The sequence below is a fragment of the Caloenas nicobarica genome, chromosome 1 (genome assembly GCF_036013445.1).
Source record: "Caloenas nicobarica isolate bCalNic1 chromosome 1, bCalNic1.hap1, whole genome shotgun sequence".
In the NCBI taxonomy this organism is placed as follows: Eukaryota; Metazoa; Chordata; class Aves; order Columbiformes; family Columbidae; genus Caloenas; species Caloenas nicobarica.
The window spans coordinates 116,616,114-116,637,643 of record NC_088245.1 but is presented as its reverse complement, the minus strand read 5'-3'; the positions used below and the strand labels follow the sequence as shown (position 1 = coordinate 116,637,643).

The window sequence follows — 21,530 nt, the reverse complement described above, 5'->3', positions numbered from 1 at the left end:
CTCGCATCTCCCACCTAATTTGCCACCCATGCAACAACACCCCCCACGCCGCCGCCTCAAGCGATAGCAACTTCGTAGCACAACTTAAAGTGCTTGCCATTAAGCCTCTGCGCCGTATTTCCGGGAACTAACGCACCGAGTGCATTAGGGAAGGAGCCCGCTTAAAGGTTGCCGCGGAGGGAAACCGCCGTGGAGGCTGAGTTTGCCCGCGGGGCATATTGTGAGGGGGAAAAGTGGTTCCCGAGCAGCCGCAGCAGCAGCAGCGGAGGAAAAGCCGCGAAATAACTGCGCTAAGCTGTACGCGGCGACACTCGTCCCCTCCCGTGGGGACTGGCTGCGACCCTCGCCTCCCGTGGGTACTGCGGGCTGTGCTCGGCCTCCTGGGACAGTCCCCACGCTGGGCCTCGGCAGCCGTCTTTGCCACGGGAGGGTCACACCTCGAGTCCCTCCCCGGACCCTCCGTGTCCCTTGGGCAACCGCAGCGCGGCTTGGAGCCCGGCGACCTTGGCCGGGGGCTGGTGGGATCCCTCGCGGCTGCCCACGCGTGTGCGTGCCGCCAGGGTGGGGAGTCAGCGGGCAAGACGGCGGGCAAGGCATCAATTTGCTCTCTCCTGCACGGATTAGCGCAGCCACGAGCAGCAGCAGCAGCGCGGAGTTCCCAGTGTCTTGTCCGCAGTTTCAGCTTGGTTTTCTTCCCAACTGTTTTTTAAAGACTCGATGACTTCTCTGTGTGGGGTTTTTTTTGGTTGGTTGGTCGGTTGGCTTTTTTTTTCTGGTTTTGTCTGCTCTGCTCTGCTCTGCAATGGGGATTTTGAGCTGTAGAACCCGAAACCAGGAACCGTGACTAATTTAGGGGTGTATTTCTTCAGCGCATTCATTTTAAGACAGTAAAACTTAAGAGATGGAGTTGAGGGGCTGTGAACCGGAGAGAGGTGCGAGCAGACACCTAGAGCTCTCCTTGAAGTTTTATACACCTTGAGCCACGGTAAAGTCGGGTCAGTGTGGGGGGCTGGGCGGCGCGGGGGGGCACACGCAGCAAGTAAGGAGCAGACTGCCGTATGATCTAGAAGGATGATGAGGTTTATCATTTGAACACTGATGGGAACATGAAAGCTGCAATTGACATTCTTAAAAACAATTAAATCGGTGGGGAGTACTGCTGGAAAATCGATACGTCCCAATGTAATATGGTTTGACTATAAACAGATTCCTCCTCTAGTAATAAACCACGAAGTGAGTGTGAAGTACGGCAATTCCCCAGCTGAAAAGAGGTCTTCAGCGCCCCAAAACGCATCGTCCCTCCCCCTCGCAAATGCTTCCCGGCTCCCGCGGCGTGTCCTGGTGAGCCGGGGCGACAGTACCAAATACCCTTGTGAAATTCTCCAGCAGCAAACGTTCATAACCCTGAAGGGAGGTCGAGGAAAGTATTTAAATAGCTTCCCGAATAAGTAGCGAACGCCTTTGGTCTAGGACGAAAATAAACTGGGAGTTAAGCTTTAAATATCCAGGCTTGATTTAAGAACAACATGCACTCGGCTGAGTAGCTCTCGGGGTGGGTCCCGGGAGGGGGGCGCGGGGAAGGGGAAAGGGAAACGTGAAGAGAAGGCATGGAAAGGGGAAATGAAGAAGAAAGCAAAGGGAAGGGAAGGACGCCCCGGGTCCCCGGGCCCCGGTCGGGCCGTGGCGTCCCCGCTGCTCGCGGCTGAGCGCGGCGAGGAAGTTTCCTGCGCCCGGAGGCGGTGGCCCGGTCGGAGGCGGGGGAGAATAGCAGACCCCCACCGCCGCGGCCCCGCAACGAGCGGCGGTTTCCAACAGGGGGCGAGGGAAGGCCGGCTGCCGCCCGCCGCCGCGCTGGGAGGCCCCGCTGGAGCGGGGTCGGCGAGGGGGGCCCGGGGAGAGCTCGCCTCCCCGGGCCCCCCCAGCTCCGCCTGCGGCTCCCGCTGGGGAGAGGCCTGCCCTTCCCCGGCGGCTGCGGGGAGCAAAAGGGGAAACCGGCGCCCGGCAAACCGCGGGGACGTTTGCGGGGCTGGCTTTTATTTCGGGTTTGGCTGGCGAGCGGAGCGCTGCGCCCGAGGCCGCCGAGCCCCGCTGTGCCCGCGGCTTGGCACAGAAAGGCAGCGCAGACTGCCAGCGCCGCGCCGCCTTCCGAGAGCTGCGATCGTGCGGTTTGCAAAGCAGCGGCTGCACGCCGGGGGCCCTCGCCTGCGGGCGGGGGCCGGGAGCCCGGGCGGCGGCCAACCCCCCCGACGACGCCTGGCAGGGCCCAGGGGCCGCCGCCGTGCGCCGGGCGGGGGCGGAAAGCACCCGCTTCCCGCGGAGCTGCCGCTCTCCGCCGGCTGCGAGAGAAACAGGATCTCGCTGCCGTGCGCTGCACGGGAGCCTGTTCTGGCAGTCTCCGGCTTCCCAGTGCCTTCACGGAAGAGGATACAAGTTGAATATTGTTTGCACGGCCGGGACAAAATGTCCAGAGCCGGCGGAGGGGGTCGCGGGGACGGATTGTGTTCGTCCGCCCGTGATGAATAATCCGGGCCGGCCTCCCGGCTGTGGCGGCCAAATCGCCCTCAGATCTGCCAAGAGATCAGCCGGTACCTCTGCCCGCGCCTCGGGCGCCGTTGGCCTTTCCCCGGCTGGCTCTGGCAGCACGCACATCGCAACCGCCGAGCGCACGGCGCTAACCCCGCCGGGGCAACCCGCCCGCGGGTCGGAGCGCAGCCGCAGCATTAGTCTGGGACGGAGGAATGGAGCGAGGTGGGGGGAATAAAGAGTATCAGCGAAGCGAGAGCGGGGCGGACGTGTCCCCGGGGCGGGGTTGCTCGGTCGCAGGTGGAGTCCTCGCCGCTGCCCCGCGACCCTCGGGCTCCGCGGTACCGGCTGACCCTTCCTACCCCCGCCCGCCTGGCCGTCTGGTGGGAGCAAACACAAGCTGTTCCGGACCGGGGCCGCGCAGCTGGCCCGGCAGTGGCGGCGTAGCGCTGCCAAAGGGGCCGCAGGGAGGGTCCTCGGGTTTCCCGCAAGCGAACACACGCGGCCTCCCGGTTACGGCGCTGGGGCCGCCCCCGCGGGGCCGCCTGCCGCCCCGGGCGTGAGCGCCGGAGGTTCGAGAGGGGGAGGCATGTACGAGTGGCGACGTGCCCGGGGAACAGCCGAGTACGGCGTGCAGCCACACACTCCGTGTGTGGAAGTCTGCGGCGGCGAGTGCCTGCGAGACGATGCGCATGGGGGATCGGGAGCGTGCTGCGAGGGAGGCAGCGCGCGTGTGCCTGCGTGGGAAACCCTGAGCGTGTACGATCGCGGGTGCGGGTCGGTGGGAGTGTGTGTGGCTGTGTGGCAAAGTCCGTGTGTAAGAGAAGGGAACATGTGGCTGCGTGCGACCTCCTCGGCGTGTGTCCGGGGTGAGAGAGGTGGCGAATGTGAGAGCTGGCGGGCTTCCCCGGAGGAGGCAGTGCCCGTGCGAGAGAGGCAGCAAGTGTGCGTGGGAACAAATGTGAGTGTGACACGGAGCGCGCGCGAAGAGGCCGTGTGTGCCACACGCAGCGTGTGCGTGACACTGTTCCGAGAGGCGGCGTGCCCGTGTGACTCAGCGTGCGTGCGAGTTCACGCGTGGGCGAGAGCTGCCGAGCGGCGCGGCGGGTGGGCGCGCCGCGGGGCTGAGGACGCGAGCAGAAACTGCCCCGCTGCCGTGCCGGCGCTCTAGCCGGGCGGCTCCCGCTCCCAGGAGCGCCCGCGGAGGCCACTTCCCACCGTCAGCCCCGTGCCTTCGCCGGACGGAGCCCCCGGGCCCATCCTCCTCCGCACACTGCAGCGCGGCCCGCCGGGGGAGGGAGCTCCCGGGGCAAGAGCCGTGGCTGGGCGGGCAGCGGGCCACGGAGGAGGGACCCCACGCCCTTCCCCTCCCGCGCAGCGCCGAGGGCCGCTCTGCCCGTCCCCACCTTGTTTATGTGCGGCAGGAACTGGGATTTTCCATCTGCCTGTTCCGCTGGTCGTGACCTCCACGCAGGGCTCACAGTCAGCTGCCGTCCTGAGCGGGGTGTGACTGCACGGGCAGCGGGAGCTGCGGCCTCCTCCGTGGTGGAGAAGGCAGGCTGGTCCTCGCACAGGCTACCAGTGTAAAAAGGGGACGATGGCAACGGCGGGAGGAAGGGATGGAGCCGGTGGTGGGAGGCCCTGGAGACCTGCCTTTCCCGGGAAACCCTGCCAGTGTTGTCTTGCCTCTGCACGTCCAACTACTTTGCACAATTTTGCTCTTTCCCTGCCCTGGCCCGATCCCTCCTCCCGGGGACAGCATAGGCCCTTAAAGGGGTTTTGGTTAAAGGGGTTTCGGGGTGGTGGTAGGGATCCCCAGCTTCCCTGCTCTGCATGGAGTAGGCAACCCTGCTGCAGCTGTTGGAATACTGCCGGGAGAAAGGCCCTCAGTTCAGCGCGGGGAATGGTGCTGCTCCGCTGGGTCCCAGAAACACGGGCTCCTCCATGGGAAAGATGCTGCGCTGGCGCGGGCGCCAGTTCCCGCTTGTGGCTGTGTGACTTTCGCCCGGGGAGTGGGGGGCAGGGACACGTGTCCTGCTTTCCCTGGTAGGGATACGACTGCCTGGGGGGGCTGGATGCGGGCCGGGCCGTAGAGCTGCCGCGCTCCCCCGGGAGCCACGTTCCCGCCGCCAGCGCCGTGCCGGAGCGCCGAGGATCCGCGCAGCCCCCGCGCCGTGCGGGTGTCGGATCCGCCCGTCCTCGCCCGCTCCCGGACAGGCGAGCCGACGCTGCCCCGCTGCTACGCTCACTCCTGGGGGGTGGGAGGTCCCTCAGGAAGCGGACGAGGGGTGCCGGCAGGCTTCGCCTGGAGGCGGCACGGAAACAGCGCTGCGAGGGAGCAATGGCTCTCCTCCTCCGGCGCTGTAAAGCAGAGGCTGGCTCTGCCTGAGCAGCCATCAGTGGTAAGAGCTGATTTACAGGTAGGGGTGAAACGTGCTCTGAAAACCTCGTGACACTTTCCTCCGGTGGATTCAAATAATATATAAAGACCGTGAGGTGGCGATCTCCCGGGTAGCTCCTAGGATGCGTGGCGTTGTTGTTAACACATGTTTCAATTTTGGATTGAGACTGTCAATTACCCGCTGAGCTGCGAGTCTTAGCCTCAGGCGGGCTGGGGGAGAGGGGACGGGTGTATTTATTAACCTCTCAAGCCTGGCGGAGCAAGGCTTCCAGCCTCTCGCTCGGGCTTTCTTGCACTTGCCCCCCCATCCCAGCCGGTGCTACCCGGGCTACTCCAGCGTTCCTGCTGCCTGTGGCAGCCGTACTTTGCCTCCTCCGGCCCCTGAGGAGGAGGCTTTCAGCCGTCACGTCAGCGGAGCACCGCTGTGAGTCGAGCCGGGAACGGCTCTCTTGGCCGAAACAATCCCGGACGGAGAGGGGAAATGCACGGGCAGCGTCTTCCCGCTTACCAAACGAGCTCTCGGTCGGGAAAACAGGCCAGCTCTGCTTGGCGTACCAGACTGGGTATAGTTTTGGGGTTTGGTGTTTTGATTTTTGTTTTCCCCCAAGAGGAAGAGACCCCCGTCTCCCCCGGAGCAGAAGCAAACAGCTCCGAAAGCCAGCTTCAGAGGCAGAAGCGGAAGGGCTGATAATTAACATTTCATCTGGTGGCGGAGATCTGCAGACAAATCGCTCGGGAAGCGCATCGCCCCCTCCCGCGGCATGCCCTCGCCGCATCGCGCGGTGCCTGCTTAGGACTCAGCGCCGTTTCCCGAGGGGCTTTCTTTCTGGAGGAGCCCTCCCGCTGCCCCCGACCCTTCCTCCCACCGCCCTCAGCATCGCGGTTTGCCCTATTTGCGCTTTCGCCGCTTCTCCCGTCGCCTGACAATCAGCCACCCTAAATCGTTAAACGCGGCGCTTCTGCCGCTTGTCTTCCTTTCCCCCACCCTCGCCGCCCCGAGCTCCCAAATTTCGGTGGCCGCGGCCAAACTGAGCCCGCCCCGCCCCCCCGTACGGCCCCGCACGCCTCTCCGTGCTGGGAGCCGCGAGTGCGCCTCTCCGCACCAAGCCTCCGTGACGAGAAAGGCATCGTAGGCAGCCTATAAATAATTTCCATTATGTTCAGCTGACAGCGCGAGGCGATTAATTTTAATAGCTGTATATTTGCCTGTTTCTCCTAATGCTCTGTAATGAGATGAGAAGCCATCCAACCCCAGATGGCTCCAGCCGCCTCGTTATTTATTTATTTTGTGTGTGCGTGTGTGTGTGTGTGCAAAAGGGAAGGGGAAGGGGGGGAAGATGTTCCTGCGGGGCCGGCAGCCCCCTCCCCCCGCCCCGAGCTGCCCGCGTCCCACCGCCCCCGATGCTACCCCCGGTGCTCCCGCGGGCCGTGGGAGCCATCATGACACTGCACATTCAGACGCCGGGGACCGGCCACTCGTGCGCACCTCCGCGGCCGCGGGGCCGGAGGAGGCAGGGCCGGGGGCCACCACCGGCTGGATATTTCGGGGATATTTATTTATTCTCTCCGGTCGCGCAGAGCGTGACTGCGGGAGAGCCAGGGGCCGGTCGGCGCGGGAGTAAATGCAGCGGATCGATGTCGTTCGGGGTGAGGGGAGGGCGAAGGGGACCACGGATCAAAGCCCATCCTATTAACCTAAATTTCGGCTCTGCGTGGCTTGTGGTCCGGGGGCCGGCGGGAGGGGAGAGCTTTGTGGGAGCCGGGAAAGCAAACACGCCGCCGGCACCAGCCAGCGCCGTGGTGGTGTGTGTGGCGGTGTGACAAAGCCTCGCCGCGCTGAGCAAGCTGTCCCTCAGCCCGGGCGGCGGGCGGGGGAAGGGGAGGATGAAGGAGATTTCGAAATGTAGGAACGGTGGAGGGAGTCTCAGATTTGGGGACTGCAAAGGCGGGGGAGGGGGGTCATTCCCTGGTAGGACGAGGCTGCTCAACCAGGTGGAACAGCACCGACGCAAGCACTTGTGTCCTTTTCTAAAAGGCGTGTACTGATAATTACGAGAGTTAATTGCATTGCTTTGAAGGTCATTTGAAGTTACGGGGCTGTGTTTTCTTTTCAGGCTAGCAGACAATGCCTGTGCGCTGTTTTAAATGTAAATCAGAGGGTATCCGCATAAACCTGTATTGTAGGATCGAGGCGTAATGGATTCACTCCGGCTGTGCCTGAGCTCGCCACAATACAGCTGAGCTGCCGAGCTGGGAGCGCGCCGGGGTTTCTCTGCGGAAACGCAGTTGCCGAAGAACATGAAAAGCATTAAATCGTGACGGGAAGGGGGCGGCAGCGGGGGGGATGCGTTTACGGTCGGTGGGGGGGAAGCTTGGGACCGGAGGATGCGTTGCGGCGGCGCAGCCACCCGTCGCTAGCAGCCAGGAAGTTTCTTACCCCGAAGAGGCACGGGGCTGGCGTGTCACGCACCGGGGCACCGACGAGGGCAGCCCCGGCATCGCTCCTCCCGCGAGCCGAGGGGGCACCGTCCCTTGTGCCCCGCCGTCCCCCACCTCGGGCACGGCCGTTCTCAAAGGCTGCTTGGCCCCGAGGGTGCCCGGGGGAGAGGGGCTGCTCCCCCGACTGGCTAGGGGACCTTGTCCTCGCCGCCTCTGCCCCCTCCCCAGAGAGGGGCGAGTCCCAGTCCGGCCCGAACCGGAGGAATGCGACACAAGGGGCATCGGCCTGCAATCCGTCCCAGCTGCTGCTGAGCCTTCATTAATCGCACCGCCCGCGGCCCGGGCGTCCCGCCGAGTTGACCTGCCATGCGATTAGCCCGACTCCCTGGAGTACGGCTCTCCCCGGCAGCGCTGCCAGCCAGCCCGGCCCCCGCTGCCCGCTCTCCGGCACCTGAAGGCGACTCCGCCAGAGGCGAGGACGGGCAGCACCGAGCCCGCAGAGAGCCTTTCTTCCTTCCCCCCTCCCCTTTCCCCGCTAATAACAGGGCATCGCTCCGAAGACGGTCGCGCCGCACCAAACAAACGCTCATTGATATCCTCTGCCGGGCTGCGGAGAGATGCGGGCATCCAGGGAGCGGGCAGCCGCGGGGAGCCGAACCGTGCTGGCCCCGCATTTGGGGATGGGGGCACGAACCGGAACGGTACCCGACGGGGGGGTGTGTTCCCTCGGGCGCATAGGGTATGTTTCGGGGGCCGACTGTAGGGAGAACGCTCCTCTCCCCAAACATGTGCCGGTGACTCAAGGTCGCCTCCCGGGCGGGCAGCCGGTCGGAGGGGCCGCGGGGCGAGCGGCGGTCGCGGGACAAGTGGCCGTGGGACCGCTGCGGTCTGTCCCTTCCCGCAACGCCGGCCCACCCTCGTGCAGATCGTGGCGTGTCACCTCCCTAATGGCAACCACCACCTGCCTCTCCAGAAAAGTCGTCAGCCCGGTACCGCCGCTTCCCCTGTTGTCCACGGCAACCGGCGTATCTGATTGAACCTCGTTGTAGGCAGTGACACCCGCGTAATGGATCATTCTGTCAGTGCTTTTTTATCACAGGCATTTATTTTGGTCACGGCTGGTGATAACTTTGGTGTTTATCCCTTGTGTCGTTACGGGACCGGCCGCGATCTCCCTTCTACCCCCACTCCCCGGCGGGCGAGCGGGGGGACGTGGTACTCCGGGGCGGCTGGGACCGAGGCTCCCTCTCCCTCCTCCCCCGACCGCCCGGGTGCTGCTGTGAGGGGCGCCCCCCCGCACCCCTCTAGGCTGCCGCAGCTCCGGCTGGGGACAGATCGATCTGTTTGGTTTGGTTTGGTTAAGCACCCTCCCCCGCTCGCCCCGGCCTCCCCGGGGCCGGGTTATCTTGGGTCATGCAGAGCTGGCGCGGAGCGCCGGGTGCGGTAAGAGGCTCCGGCGGAGCCCCGGTGCAGGAGGGAGCTAGGGGAAGAAAGTGCCGTCCGCAGTGTTCCATCAATCCAGACACTTCAAAAGTAAATAAAGCAAGGCAGGGAAAGGCCTCCAGGGAGGGGAGAGAAGAGGCCTCTGACAGGCGATTGTCCAGGGCGGAGCCAGGGCTATTTCCAGCCCGGGAATAAAAACACTGGGGCTGCGGTGGCTCCGACCCGTGTGTCCAGGAAAGACCGGATCGGGGTGTTTGTTTTGCCTTTAATTATTATTTTGACGGCGAGCTGGCGCAGCGCAGGCAACCAACGACCCCAAGCCATCCGAGAGGGGCACGGGGTGGGGGGGGGAGCAGCACCGCCCCAGCCGAGGGGGAAGAGCCCAGCGATGGGGCGGGCGCGGGGCCGGGTTTGCTGCCCCCGCGGAGGTCGGGGCCGAGGCCGTGGGGCCAGGAGGAGCCCGCTGGGCCCGGGGGCAGCCGGGAGGCGGCCCCGCGGGGCGGCAGCGGGAGGCGGCGCAGCGGGCAGGGAGGACTGGTGGGAAGGCAGGCCGGGGCCCCCGGCGAGCTGGCTGGCGGAGGTGGAAGGGAGGCCGCCGCGCTTATCTGGGTCACTGAGGTTAGAAGGAGCAGCTGATAGGAACAGAGGAGCTGAGCTCCCGCTGCTGCAGAGATAGAGCCGCGATACGGGCCAGGCAAGCACCGAGCTGGAGGAAGGGCGGGAGGGAAAGAGGGAGGAGGAGGAGGCGGTGGCTCGTTCCGGCTCCCGAGCCGAGCCCAGGTGCGCTGTGGTTTCCCTGCGCTCAGCGCTGTGCTCGGCAGCCCCCCTCCCCTCGCTCCCCATCCCCCGTCTTCCCCCCGCTCCGTCACCCTCCGACGTTTAACCCTTTCCCACCTCCGCGGGGCTGGAGGCAGAGGCGTGCGCTGGCCCGGCCGCGTCCCCTGCGGTTCCCCACTCCCTCCGTGGCAGAGGCTGATCGCGGTAGGCGAAAAGGGGGGGGAGAAGGAGAGAGGCTGGCCTTGTGGTGCCAAGTACCGCCCTCGGGCAGCTCCCAGGACCCGGCTTTGTACACACACACGCACGCACACATACACACACACACCCAGCTGCGCCGAGTCGAGCCAGCCCTGGGGCCAGCCCACGCCTGCCGTCGCCGCCGCCGCTGCTAACGCGGCCGTTCTCGGTTGCAGTCAGCCACGCAGCGGGGTTTGCTGTTGCAGCCGCCTCCTTCCTCCCTCCTCTCCGGTCCCCGCCGCCCTTTTCCTTCCTGCTCGGCCTGGGCTACCCCGGAGCTCCCCTGGCTCGGCGGCGGCGGCCAGTCCCCGCTCCCGGGCCGCTGCCGGCGGGGAGGCGGATGCGAAGCGGCCGGGAAGAGGAAGGGCAAGGACTCTCCGAGCGCCCCCATCGCGCGCCCAGCCCTTTAATCAATTTCACCCTATTAATTATTAATTTTACGCCAGTCAAGCTTGCCCAGGAGGAGCGAGGCGGGGGGGGGAGGGGAGGCGAGGCTGATGTCAGTCGGAGGCGGTGGCGGGGCCGTGTGCCAGGCTCCCCGCTCAGCCCCGGCCCAGCAACTTTCGGCTCCGCTGGCTCGGGCAGCTCCGCTCGCCGAGAGCCGGGGGAGCCGGCGATTCCCATTCCGGTGGATGATGCGTCCCCCCCTCACACACATCCACACACGCTCTCTCTCTCTTTTCCGCTCCCTCCCCTTCTCTCCCCGCCCGCCCCCCGTGTAGACACATCCATACAAGGGCCCATTGCATCGTAGCGATGATGGATCGTGCCTGGCGGGGGTGATTTGGTGTTGATCGCATATTATCACGGGCAGGTTGGACTGGTTGCTGATGGACGGCTTTCTAGCAAGCCGCTCCTTCCGACGCTCGGGGAAGCAGCTCGATCGAAAAAGCAGCTTGCTTTTAACTCCTTCTCTCACCAGCACGCGTAGGGCAAAGCTTAGCATCTGTCACAACAGCTCTCCGGGTAGCACTTTTCCCTCCTCCCACTCCATTTTCGCCTCGGCAGCCGCGCCGCCGGCTGGCTCTCTCCAGCACCGGGCGGGTACCGGGAAGGGCTGGGGGCTGGCTGGCGGCGAGGGCCACCCCAGCTCTTCGGGCAGGAACGCTGCCTGCCGAGCGGCGCGGTGCCGCCGCGGAGGGAGATGCCCGTCGGGGTACCCACATTCGCCCAGGGAGAGCCCCCAGCCCGCCGCCCCGGCTCGCTCCTTGCTTGGGGAGGGCTGCTCTCTCTCCCTCGCCTCCTCATCGCCTCTTTTTGTTTCTAATGTAAGTGCATGCAGATACAAAGGCGGTTTCGTAATGCCTCCCGTCTGCAAAAGCTGGGGACCTTGGCTAACCTTTCGTAAAACTGATGGCAAGTGCCCGTTCACAGTCCGTGCTGACCGCACAAGGGCACCAGGGGAGGGTCGTCATTTCAGTGACAGGCGAGGTAGCCATGGATCCACGGCGAAAGGCCTGCTCGCAGCCTGCCTCCCCAGAAACGCTTCGTGCGAGCGCTTATTCTCTGGCGAGAGAGGAGGGCGGTGGAGGGGAGGCTTAACCCTTTCGCTCCGCGCCGCCAGCCGCCTCCCAGCTGCCCGCCCGTCCGCTTCGAGCCGCGCCGGCCCGGGGCTGCTCCCGCTGTGGCCAGAAACCAGGTTCGGCCCTGACCCGGGACAAACTGCCCCTTACCCACGTGATTGTGCATGACGGGGAGCCCCTATATGCCTTTTTTTTTTTTTCCACACAGGACTCGAAAGAGATGGTAAAGGGAGCTGCCTCCTTATCTCGCTCTTCGCGGCCGGTTTAACTCCTTCCTGCAGCCCCAGCACAGGTTCCTCTGGCCGGGGATTGTTTTCTGTTTGGAAACCCGAGAAGAGGGGAGGCTATCGTCAGGGAAGCAATAGCTCGCTCTCTCTGGAGAGCTGCTCTCCAACAGGCAGCGCCTTGAAATCTATTTAAAGAGAGGGAAAGGCGCGGGGGGGGGGGAGAGAACAAAGGGGGAGGAGGAGGAGGGGGCCGAACCAGAGCCAGAGAGAGAGGGAGAAAGCGATGGATCAGCCGGTTTGCAGTGTACATCAAGCTATCACATCTGTATATGCTCCGATCGATGAAAAGGATGGATAATATTTGTCAGCTGCAGACCTTTTTCTTCTCACTTCCTAGGGAAAGGACAGGAGGGGGGAAGCAAGAAAGGTAATAGGGAGCTTCAAGGCCAGAGGCACTTCCTGATACACCAAATAGAAAATAAACCCTGGGGATGATTATTGTTATTAATTATTTTTATTATTCTACAGCAGCCAAAGGGACGATCAGGGGACCGTGCAGCCCTCTTTGCCTGCTTTCTTATGCTTCCACTCTTTTCTTCTCCCCCCCTGCTTCTTTTCTTTTTCTTTTTTTTCCTTATTTTTTTCTTTTTGTTGAAACTCAGCTGCTTTCGTGCAGAGCTCCGAAGATTTAACCCTTTGCCCGCGGAGGCTTGAGGTGTGAGAGCACAAAAGCAGATCGCGAAAGCCTTGGACTGGAAAAAACAAAACAAAAACACGCGCCCAGCGAGAAGTCAGTAAAACGCACCGTTACACACACAGCGACGTGGTTTGGCTTTAGGGAAGACGAGGGGAAAAAAAAGCGAGAGAATCTCCGCCGGCCCCCCGGCTCTGCCAGCCCCTCGCCTGGTGCCTGCAGTTGCACTCTGAGTAAATAGTTCCCACACATGGTCCACATTTTGCACAGCAGCAGCGTGTTTCCTCTTGGTCTCTCGTTGCTGCACTCCGAGCAAAGGAAAAAAAATAAAATAAAGGTTTAGAGGAAGTTAAAAATCAGGCGAGCTGAGAAAAGTCTCTGTGTTACACACATCCTGAATGAAAGCGAAAGCCCAGCATTTCGGCCCTCTGAGCGCCAAGCTCTCACCTCCTTAGTAATGTCACTAACATACGTGTTGGACATATCACAGTAATTGCTTACACCCGGCGGGACGGGCTTTCGGGTGTTCGCAATAGCCGGGCTCCCCGTGGGGAGGCCGCCCGGCTGCCTGGTCGCTGCCTCCTTGCTGCCGGCGAGGCGGGCCAGGCTCCAGCTGCCCGGGGGTAGCGCCCCGGGGAAGTCGGGGTCCTTCCCCGCCGCCGGGGGATTCCTCGCCCCTGGAGACGGGAGTGCCCGGCAGCGAAGCTGTGTTCGCAGAAACGGCGATGTCCTAACCCGCCCGGCGTTCGCTTTCGCAGAGCAACGAGCGTCTCTGGAGGGGCGGCGGGAAGAGGGAAGAGGGGAGAGGGGATGCTGATGTGCCGGGTGGCCCCCCTCGGAGGATCGTGCCCGTCCCCTGCACCCGCGTCCCTGGGCCTGGGAACTGCTGCCTGGCCCGTGGCTGAGGAGCTGGACTTCAGGGTCCCAGGGCGATGTGCGCCGCTGGGAAACAATTATCTGGCGTCCTTCTTTTCTCCTCCCGTCAGGCCCCGGCTCCGTCCCAGCCTGCACTAAAGCCGGGATCAGGCATATGATTCTCCAGCCGTCGGCTGAGCGGCCGCCGCTTCGTGGGTAGCATTAGGGCTCGGCCACTCCGCGCTCCCGTGACCTCGCCACGTCTCTCTCTCTCCATCGCGGCCCCTCCAGAGCCCGGTGCCTCACCAGCTCTCGCTGTGTGATATTTAAAAGAAGGGTTGCATTCTCCCCAATAGAAGCCCACTCGTTTCCTTGTTGCCAGGAACAAAGCGTACATTCAGAGGGGTGGCTGTTGACGGCTCCCTCTGTATAGCACTGGAAAGCGGGTGGCCTTTGGTTACTGGCAAGGAAAATTCTAATCAGGGTGCTTGTAAGCGGGGCTTTATAGAAGCTTAGTTACAAAAGGCTTACACCAGAGTAATGCAATAACTATAATAACAGCCAGGGAGCCCTAAAGAGGGTGGAATGTGCTTGTGTCTGGATGATTTTCCCCGCTAGCACAGAGAGGGACTGTTTACCGCGAGTGCCATTAAGTATTGCTGGAAATTCACCAACCGCAGACTTATTTCAATATACTTTATTGTTGTATCTGCTCTAAAAGCTGCTTGCTTCGGACGACTTTTAGATCATTCTAGAGAAGAAGGGGAGAGAGGCCGCTCTCGAGGTGTCAGAGGAGGCTCGGAGCAGAGAGGCAGTGCCAAGGGTGAGGGAGCTGCGGGCCGGGGCCCGCCCGGGTAGGGCTGACCGGAGCGCGTCCCGGCAGGCAACACCGCCTCCGAACAAAGCGGCGAAGAGAAACGACTCCCCAAGCCCAGCAGCACAAAGCTGTCGGGCTCCCGCCCCCCGGGGTGGGCAACGACGTCGTCTCCGCCGCCCTCCTCGGCTGACACCACCGATAAGGGCGAGGGAACATCGGGGGCCCACCGGGGGGAGCATAGTCCTCCCGCCGCTCCGTCCGGTGGCCCGGGGCGCCCCGGGCAGCGGTGACCCGGCTGTTCGGGCTCAGCCCGGCTCCGGCTCGGCGCGGCTAATGGGATCATCCCCTGTTCTCCGCCACCGCCGTCGTGTGTTGATTTTTCCATCCCGCCGCCGCCGATTCTCTGCCCTGCCCCGCTGCCCGCCGTCCCCCAACCAGATCCAACTACCGCTTGGCCGCCGGCGAGGGGCCGCGGCTGCGAAGGGCAGGAAATGTCTTGGCTGGGGAGCCAGGGCGGTCACCCCGCCCCGCCGGGATCCCGGGGCACGGCGGCGGCGGGCGCGGGATCGGGCTGCGCCGGAGGACGCCCCGGCAGTCCGCACCGGACCCAGGCGGGACGCGTGAGACGGGCATATCTCCACTGCCCCCCCCAGCACCCCCGACTTTGCAGCGCTTTATTTTAACGGAACAACGGAGCGCAGCGAGCGAAGTGCTGCTCCGCGCAGGGCAAGAAAAATGGGTTTTTAATAGGCAAGGTCGGCGTGCTTGGCAGCCGGCCACCGCGGCCGGGGAAATAAACAAACAGAGGAGCTGCGGCTTCAGGTCGGAGCAGAAGTTACGCTCCCGGCGAGAGGAACCCGCGGCACGGTCCGCGGATCGAGCATGCAGCCGCTCACGGAGCCGCCGTGGCGAGCACGTCCGCCCCCCCGCCTTGGCCCCCCACCTCGCCCCGCTCTACGGCTCCGGGGGCGGTGTGCTGGCTTCCCGCAGCCCCGGGACAAGAGCGGGCCGGGCGGCGGGGTGGGGGCATGCTGTCGCCCTGCGGGGCCGGGTGCGGTGCCGCCAGACTCGCAGCGGGCGGAGGGCAGCCGGCCGTCCTTGTTTATCGCGCTCCGGCGCTGCTGCACGCGTAACCGCTGCCGTGCGGTGCGGCACGGCCCCGGGGAAGCAGGCAGGGAGTGAGAGCGGAGTCTCTCGATCGCGAAGCGGCGGGACGGCGTCTGACGGACGGTTTCCAGCCGTGCCGGCGGGGCTCCCGCTCCACCGCCGGGTCGGCAGGGCTCGGCGGTGCCGGCCCCGCTGACCGCACCGCGGGGGCGCCGCGCTCCCTCTCTCGCCGCGCGTTCCGGGCTCGCTGCCGAGAACTCCCGGCTGCCGCTCATCAGCCTCCCCGCTGCCTCCCGCCGCCTCCTCGGTCACTCCCGGCTCTGCAGGCGGTAGGGCAGCGCGGATCCCGTGGTCTCCCCAGCGGCACTGACCGCCGACTGGCCGCCTTGCGTCCTACTGCAGCTCGTGGAGGAACCTGGGGCGGCCGTCTGTTTATACGTTCGCCAGCCATCCCCCAGGTCCCTTCCAAGCCTCTTTGCAGGGTCGTCCGCTGCAGGCCCACGCGGGGCAAGAGGCGGCCCTCTGCCCGGGGAGGGCTTGGTGGGCACAGCCATCGCTTCAGCACAGCCCGACAAACCGGGCTAGGGAAGCCCCACTGCCCCCCGAGGGCGGGAGAGACTGGCCCAGCATGCCCTCAGGAGAGGGGGCGAAGGGAGCCGGGGCAGGAGAGGCGAGAGCGAAGTCCAAGACTGGGGAAGCTGGACGAGAGCTCGAAGAGAGGTCGGCAACCCCCACCCCGGCGGTCACAGCCCTTTCCCGGCGCTGCGGAGACAGGCGAGCACCTTTCGTTGCTGCCCTCGGCTGTCACCGGAGCACGATCCGGGCTGGGGCCCTGGTACGCCGGGAGAAGGCGCGGGGACGAGCCGATCCCCCCAAGTTCCCACGGGTCCGCGGCCTAGGCTCCCAGTGTTGATTCATCGTAACCATCACCTCCCGGCCACACCGCGGCAGACGGCAGAGCCCCCCCGGTCCCATTCCCCCCACCGCCGCTTTCCCCAGCGCAGAGCTCGCAGCTGGTCGCAGAGACAACGGGGTTGCGACCGGGACGGGCGCCGGGCAGGGCGGCGGCGGCTGTCAGCAGCACTCCGGCCCCTCGCCGCCCGGGCAGCTGCCAGCTTTTTGGCAGATCGCTCTGCAGACGTCTCCCAAGAACTCCTGCAAGGGCTGAGAGGGGTCACAGGGAGCAGCTGAATAGTGCAAGAGGCCGGGCTAACGGAAGGCAGCTCCGCCAGGGAGTGAACGGATCGGCTAGGGTGGAGGAAAGGGAGAGGTGGAAAGAGTCGTGGGGAGACGACAGGCAAAGCCACCAGCCTGCAAAATGCTGAGTTTGCAGCATGCCGGGGAGCACTGCAGTCCCCAGAGCCAGGGAAGGGGTGATGAAGAAGCAGTCTGAGTGGGGCAAAGACTGTCTCTTACAGACCTGGCGTGACCTATGGCTTACAAAATCTGGCTTCCCGTTCTAGTGCCAGGGTGTACCTACAGGGTAGTCTCTGCCTCTCTGTCTCCCGTCACATTATTCCAGTAGTCTAATCCTTGTGTTGTGACCTACAGCAGCGCTCTGATTTATTTTTAATGCGTTCCGATTCCTGTTCTGTTGTCAGGAGAAGCATTGAGATTCATTTTCCATCACCTGCTTTTCAGACTTCTGTTCTGCTGGAGGGTCCTGCCAATAGAGTTTCATTCGATTTGATACGATTTAATGAACACCTTTATCTTTTGTTTTTTTTTAGCAGGACGATGAAGAACACAACTGCATTCAGCTTTTGCTAAATCAGACACGTTTCCCACTGAAATTCTATCGGGTGACACACACTCACTGTAACATTTCATTAACAACCACCTTGATATATTGATTTTTAATATTTGTATTAAATGTTGTGTAAAATTGAACTCAGGCGTTAGAAGAGATTGTGCAAGTCACAAGACATGACTCCTACTTAATTGTTATTTTTTTCGGTCCTAGAACAACAGTTGGAAAGAGGCCAGCAGGAGGAAAAAAAAAAAAACAACAAATTATCCACGGGGGGAATTAAGGGCCGTGCCCGGGAAAGCGCGGGAGAGATGGAGAGAAAGCGCACTCCCTCGGGAGCGCGGGCGGCAAGGCCGCCCTCCCCCCGCCCCCGTGCCCCCCAGCCCCGCAGGGCCTGCGGGGGTCACCTCACCCGCCCCAGCGCCCCGGGCCGCCTGGCTCCCCACTCCTTTCCTTGCTCTCCCGACTCGCTCTCTCCGCGTCGCCTCCCTCCCTTCTGCTCCATATGGTTTCTCCCCTCCTCCTCCTCCCATTCTCCCCCCTCCATGTTGTCTCCGTGACTCTCCCCGCTCCATGTTACGCCTCCGGCCCCCGGGGGAGCGTTTCCCCGGCGCGGCGTGGAGGGGCCCCGCAGGGCGGCCCGGCTCGGCCGGGATGCCTGAGGCGCTCAGCCGGGCCGGCACGCATCGCGGAAGGGCGAGGGGGTGGGAGAGAGACAGCAGGGGGGAGACTGGGGGTGGAGAGAGGGCCGGGGGGGTGGTACCAGCCAAAACTCCTGGCCAGAGTTTCCTGGGTGTGCGGAAGAAGAGCCTGAAGAAGTTCATCGCCCCACGCTTCCCCCCTCCTTCTTGTTTTCTTTCTCTCTCCCCCCAGGAATACGAGGCATTCAGAGATCAACATAATTCACCTGCATCAAAAAAACCTCGCGAGCTATAAACTAGCGGCTGATCCTCCGCTTAGACTAGTGTTTAGCCGTTCATGCATCATGAGTGTCAAATAAATGCCTGATTGAGGCCCTCAGCGGAGGAATTAGCTTTCCTTGTGCTGGAAATGCATAATAGAGAAAGTGCTGAGGCATCCTTCCCGGAGTTAGCTCGGGCTTCACTCCCTGCGCTCCTCGTTTCGGGACCTTTCCCTCCCGCACCTCGACTCCATCCCTTCCCCGCCCATTGCACGCCCTTATCAGGACGCCCAGCTGGCCAGGGGCGAAGGCAGCCCTCCCGGGGGTCTCGGACAGAAGGGGCCGGGATGGGGGCGGAGGGAGCAGCTGAGCATCCCTCCCGGTGCCCAGGTCTCTGGCACTGCTCCGCCGGTGCTGCGGGGAATCCGCGGGAAGCGCTGCCCCGGGCCAAGACGGCGGGAGCGGGGAGGACCAGGGGGGAAGCTCCCTTCAACGAGCAGCTTGTCGCTTGGTCGCCCTTCGGTGCCTGGGGCCTCATCCTGCCGGCGGGTGCGACTCAGCCCCGAAGTGTGGTGGCGAAGCTGGGTGCAGCGCTCGGGTCCACTGCCCTGGCGCCTCTCCGCGGCTCTGCACTGGGCTCGCTGCTCGGACGGGGCCGAAGTCCCCCCAGGCAGGGAAAGCTGGCGGCCGAGGCACACAGGGGTTAACTGCGCCGCGGCCGGGAGGAGCAGTTTAAGTGCACGGGCTGCAGATGCTTTTCAGGCCTCGGTGTCTACCGTTTTAAATTAAAAAAATGCACCCGGCCCGACCATGCACCAGTGACCTGCAATTTCCCCTTCTTTTCAAACTGAAATACGGCCAAACTATCTTTAAGTTAACTTAGGGGCTGGGGACGGAGGCGGAGGAGGGGGGGAGGAAATCGCTCTGGGTTGAGATCTCTGTGTCAAGTTTCATCCCCTCCTGACATTTCTGGCTCCGCGCCAAAGTCCTGAAAATGGAAAATTGGGAAAGGGCGGGCGGGGGTGGGGTGGGTGGAGGGGGGGAGCGGGCTAGAGCTCTCGGCGGAGCGGCAGTAACGAGAGGCTCTGGCCAAGAGGGATGCATGAGCGAGCCCGTCTGAGCGGAGCGCGGCGGCATCTTCCGCCATCCATTCTGCCGCCCAGACGCGTGGAGAGCCGCCGGCCGCTGCCATTGTTACCGGCGGGCGATGCGGGGACCGAAGCCGACGCTCCAGCGAGAGATAAATAGCCCCTGACAGCGCTGTTCGCACCCGCAGCTCGGCAGATTGCACTCGGCGGACAGCCGCAGGTCTGTGTCGCTCCCTTTCGCGGCAGTCCCTTTAAATCACCACTCCCTCCCTCACCTCTCCCAGGGGATGCTGGCGACCTTCTCTCCCCCCTGCCCCGCACACCGTCCTCTGCGCGCATCCCCTCCTGCAGCGGGCTGCAGCCCCGCTGCCAAGGCTTGGCACGGCGCGGAGCCACCGGCCCAGCGTAGAGCCCCGCCGGGGGGGGCGGGGGAGGAAGAAAAGTCTCTGCTGAAATACTTTCGGCGGGCTGTGCCTTTGCCAGGAGGGGTCTTAGCGCCGAGTCTTTTGTCTTGGGGACTCCGCCTGCGTCCCCCGGGGCGGCTGTCGGCTGTCCCGGGAAGAGCCTCCGGGGAAAGCACCGAAGCGTCCCGGGCTGCCGCCGCGGGCAGCACCGCCCCGGCCCCCCGCTACCAGCGCCCAGCGGGCACTGTTGCAGGCTTGCCTACCTCCCCGTTCCCCTTTCCCGCCGCAGGAGCCGAGGGGCTCGGGCTGAGTCCTGCCCTCCGGAGCCCCGTCCTACCCGCGCCGCCCTTTCGCGTGGTGAGCGTGACAGTGGTCCAGGGTAGGGTCCCCTCGCCAGCCGGGGTACTCCCCTCCACCGGCCGTGCCGGGAAGGGGACCGGGGAGCAACTCTCGTAGCCAAAGCGTTACTTTCCAGCTGCCCCGCCCTGTGCCCGGCGGCACCGGAGCGAAGCGGCCAGGCATGTGGGTTCCGGGGCCTCTAGCACCTCTCCGGGCTGCTTTCGCTCGGGACACCGCGGAGCGCCACGTCCCCCGCGGGCTCTGTGAGCAGCTGCGGCGTGAGGCGAGCCCTCACTTTATTTTTTCCGGCATGCCTTTCCTCACCCCTGCGCCCCAGCCGAGGCCAAGCCGGTGTGTATGTGTGTGTGTGCGAGACGAGGTTATCGCCAGCCCGAGTCATTATTTCCAGGCCGGCTGCCGCGGGAGTCTCTCCCAGGTGGAGCCGGTACGGGCGGCCGGCTCCCGGGGAGACAAAGGCGGGAGCCCGGGCTGCGACTGGAGCTCCGCGGCGCGGGCAAGTCCGGGCGCTGCCCGCCCAGCCGGGGTCGGCTCGACCCCCTCGCCGCCGGCGAGGATCGGCCGGGGCCGCAGGGTGCTGCTGCCGCACAGGGGAGCCCGGGCTGGGTTTTCCGAGCGCGTCTTGCCATTTACATTGAATGCACTTTTAGGCGATTTTTTTCCCTTTCCACTTGTTTGTCTCCTGCTCGCCTCGTAAACTGCCTCATGATTTATTACCTAGGCTAAGTGCTTAATTTGTGAATATGAAACAGATTAAAAGGAGATCGGCGTATTTTAGCAGGCAGGCCAGAGCAAAGCCCGGCAGCTGTTTCGAGTTTATAGGCATCTCCAACCAACCTCGTGTTAAGCAGGCTAGGCTGCTAGTGCTCAAGGGGGTATCCCCGGGCTCTCTCCGAGAGGCCCACCGCCGCTGGCTCCCCGTGCGCACGGCTGGCGCGGAGACCGGCCGCGGGATGGGCGCTGTGGGGCTTTTGGGGTGGAGGACACACCGTCAAAGCGACGCCCACGGCTGTGGGATTCAGGACACGCTGTGGCCCCGCCGAAGGCGGGCTCTGCCGGCGGAGGGCCCAGCGGGCACGCACAGGGTTAACGACGACTCTGCCCTCGCCTTCAAAGGACTCACTCGAGATAGAGTAAATACGGTTGGGGGGGGTGCCGCTCAGGCCACATGATGCAAAAGTAAGACAAGCACACTCCGGAGAACAAAGGCTTCCTACCCCCTTCCTCCCCCTCCCCCCAAAATCTGTCTTAATTCTGCAAGTAAACTTGAGCAGCTATAAAACAAAGGGGAACACTGGAAGTTATAGCCAAGGGACAATCAAAATAAATACCTTTGATGCAGTCCAAGCACGCACTCGGTGTTTTCTGGAGTCCCCCGTACCCTCAGCCAGGCGGGACATCGTGAGCTCTCCCCACGACAGGGTGATGTGCACTGCCAGGATTGTGACTCGGGCTGATCTAGGCCACATCCCAAAGTCCGGGGAACACCCGCTGCTGGGGCAACCACCACCTCACAGCCCCACAGGAGGCATGCCGGACTGTGCCGTTGGGGCTGGGGCCTGGAGTGGCAGCAGTGAGGCAGGGCTGCCCCAGGTGTCCCACAGGGACAGCTCTCTAGGACTGTGGGGATGGGACATGTCCCAGTAAGCGGTGTGCAGGCCCTCGAGGAGGCACGGTATGGGGCTAGAAGGAATGTCTGGCCCTGCAGCGAGCCATGCCCCAGCCCCACGGGAGCCTGACTGGAGCCAGCCAGGGTGGTTTGCCTCCAACCTGGTGGTGGCCCTGGCCCCGGTTTATGCAAGTGACACCTCTCTACCCGTGACCCCTTGCTCCAAACTGCCCTGGGTTTGCAGAGCAAGCCAACTGCTTTCATGCTTGTCACCAGCACCCTGGAACAATTTCCAGCTCCAGTGCCCACTGAGCCTACCTGCTCCCTCTGTGTGTGTCCCCACCTTGGCCCAGGGGAGGATTTAATGCATCAGGGATG

The 21,530-nt window shown here is 63.8% G+C and overlaps 1 protein-coding gene across 1 annotated transcript in view; it reads left to right on the top strand.

Moving 5' to 3' along the window:
- The first annotated feature begins 18,786 nt into the window (after positions 1-18,786).
- Positions 18,787-21,530, top strand: part of BCOR (BCL6 corepressor) — an 82,175-nt gene continuing 79,431 nt past the window's right edge. Inside the window, exon 1 of the mRNA XM_065640588.1 lies at positions 18,787-19,002. The gene's annotated coding sequence lies outside the window, so the exon portion shown is untranslated. The remainder of the gene's footprint in view (positions 19,003-21,530) is intronic.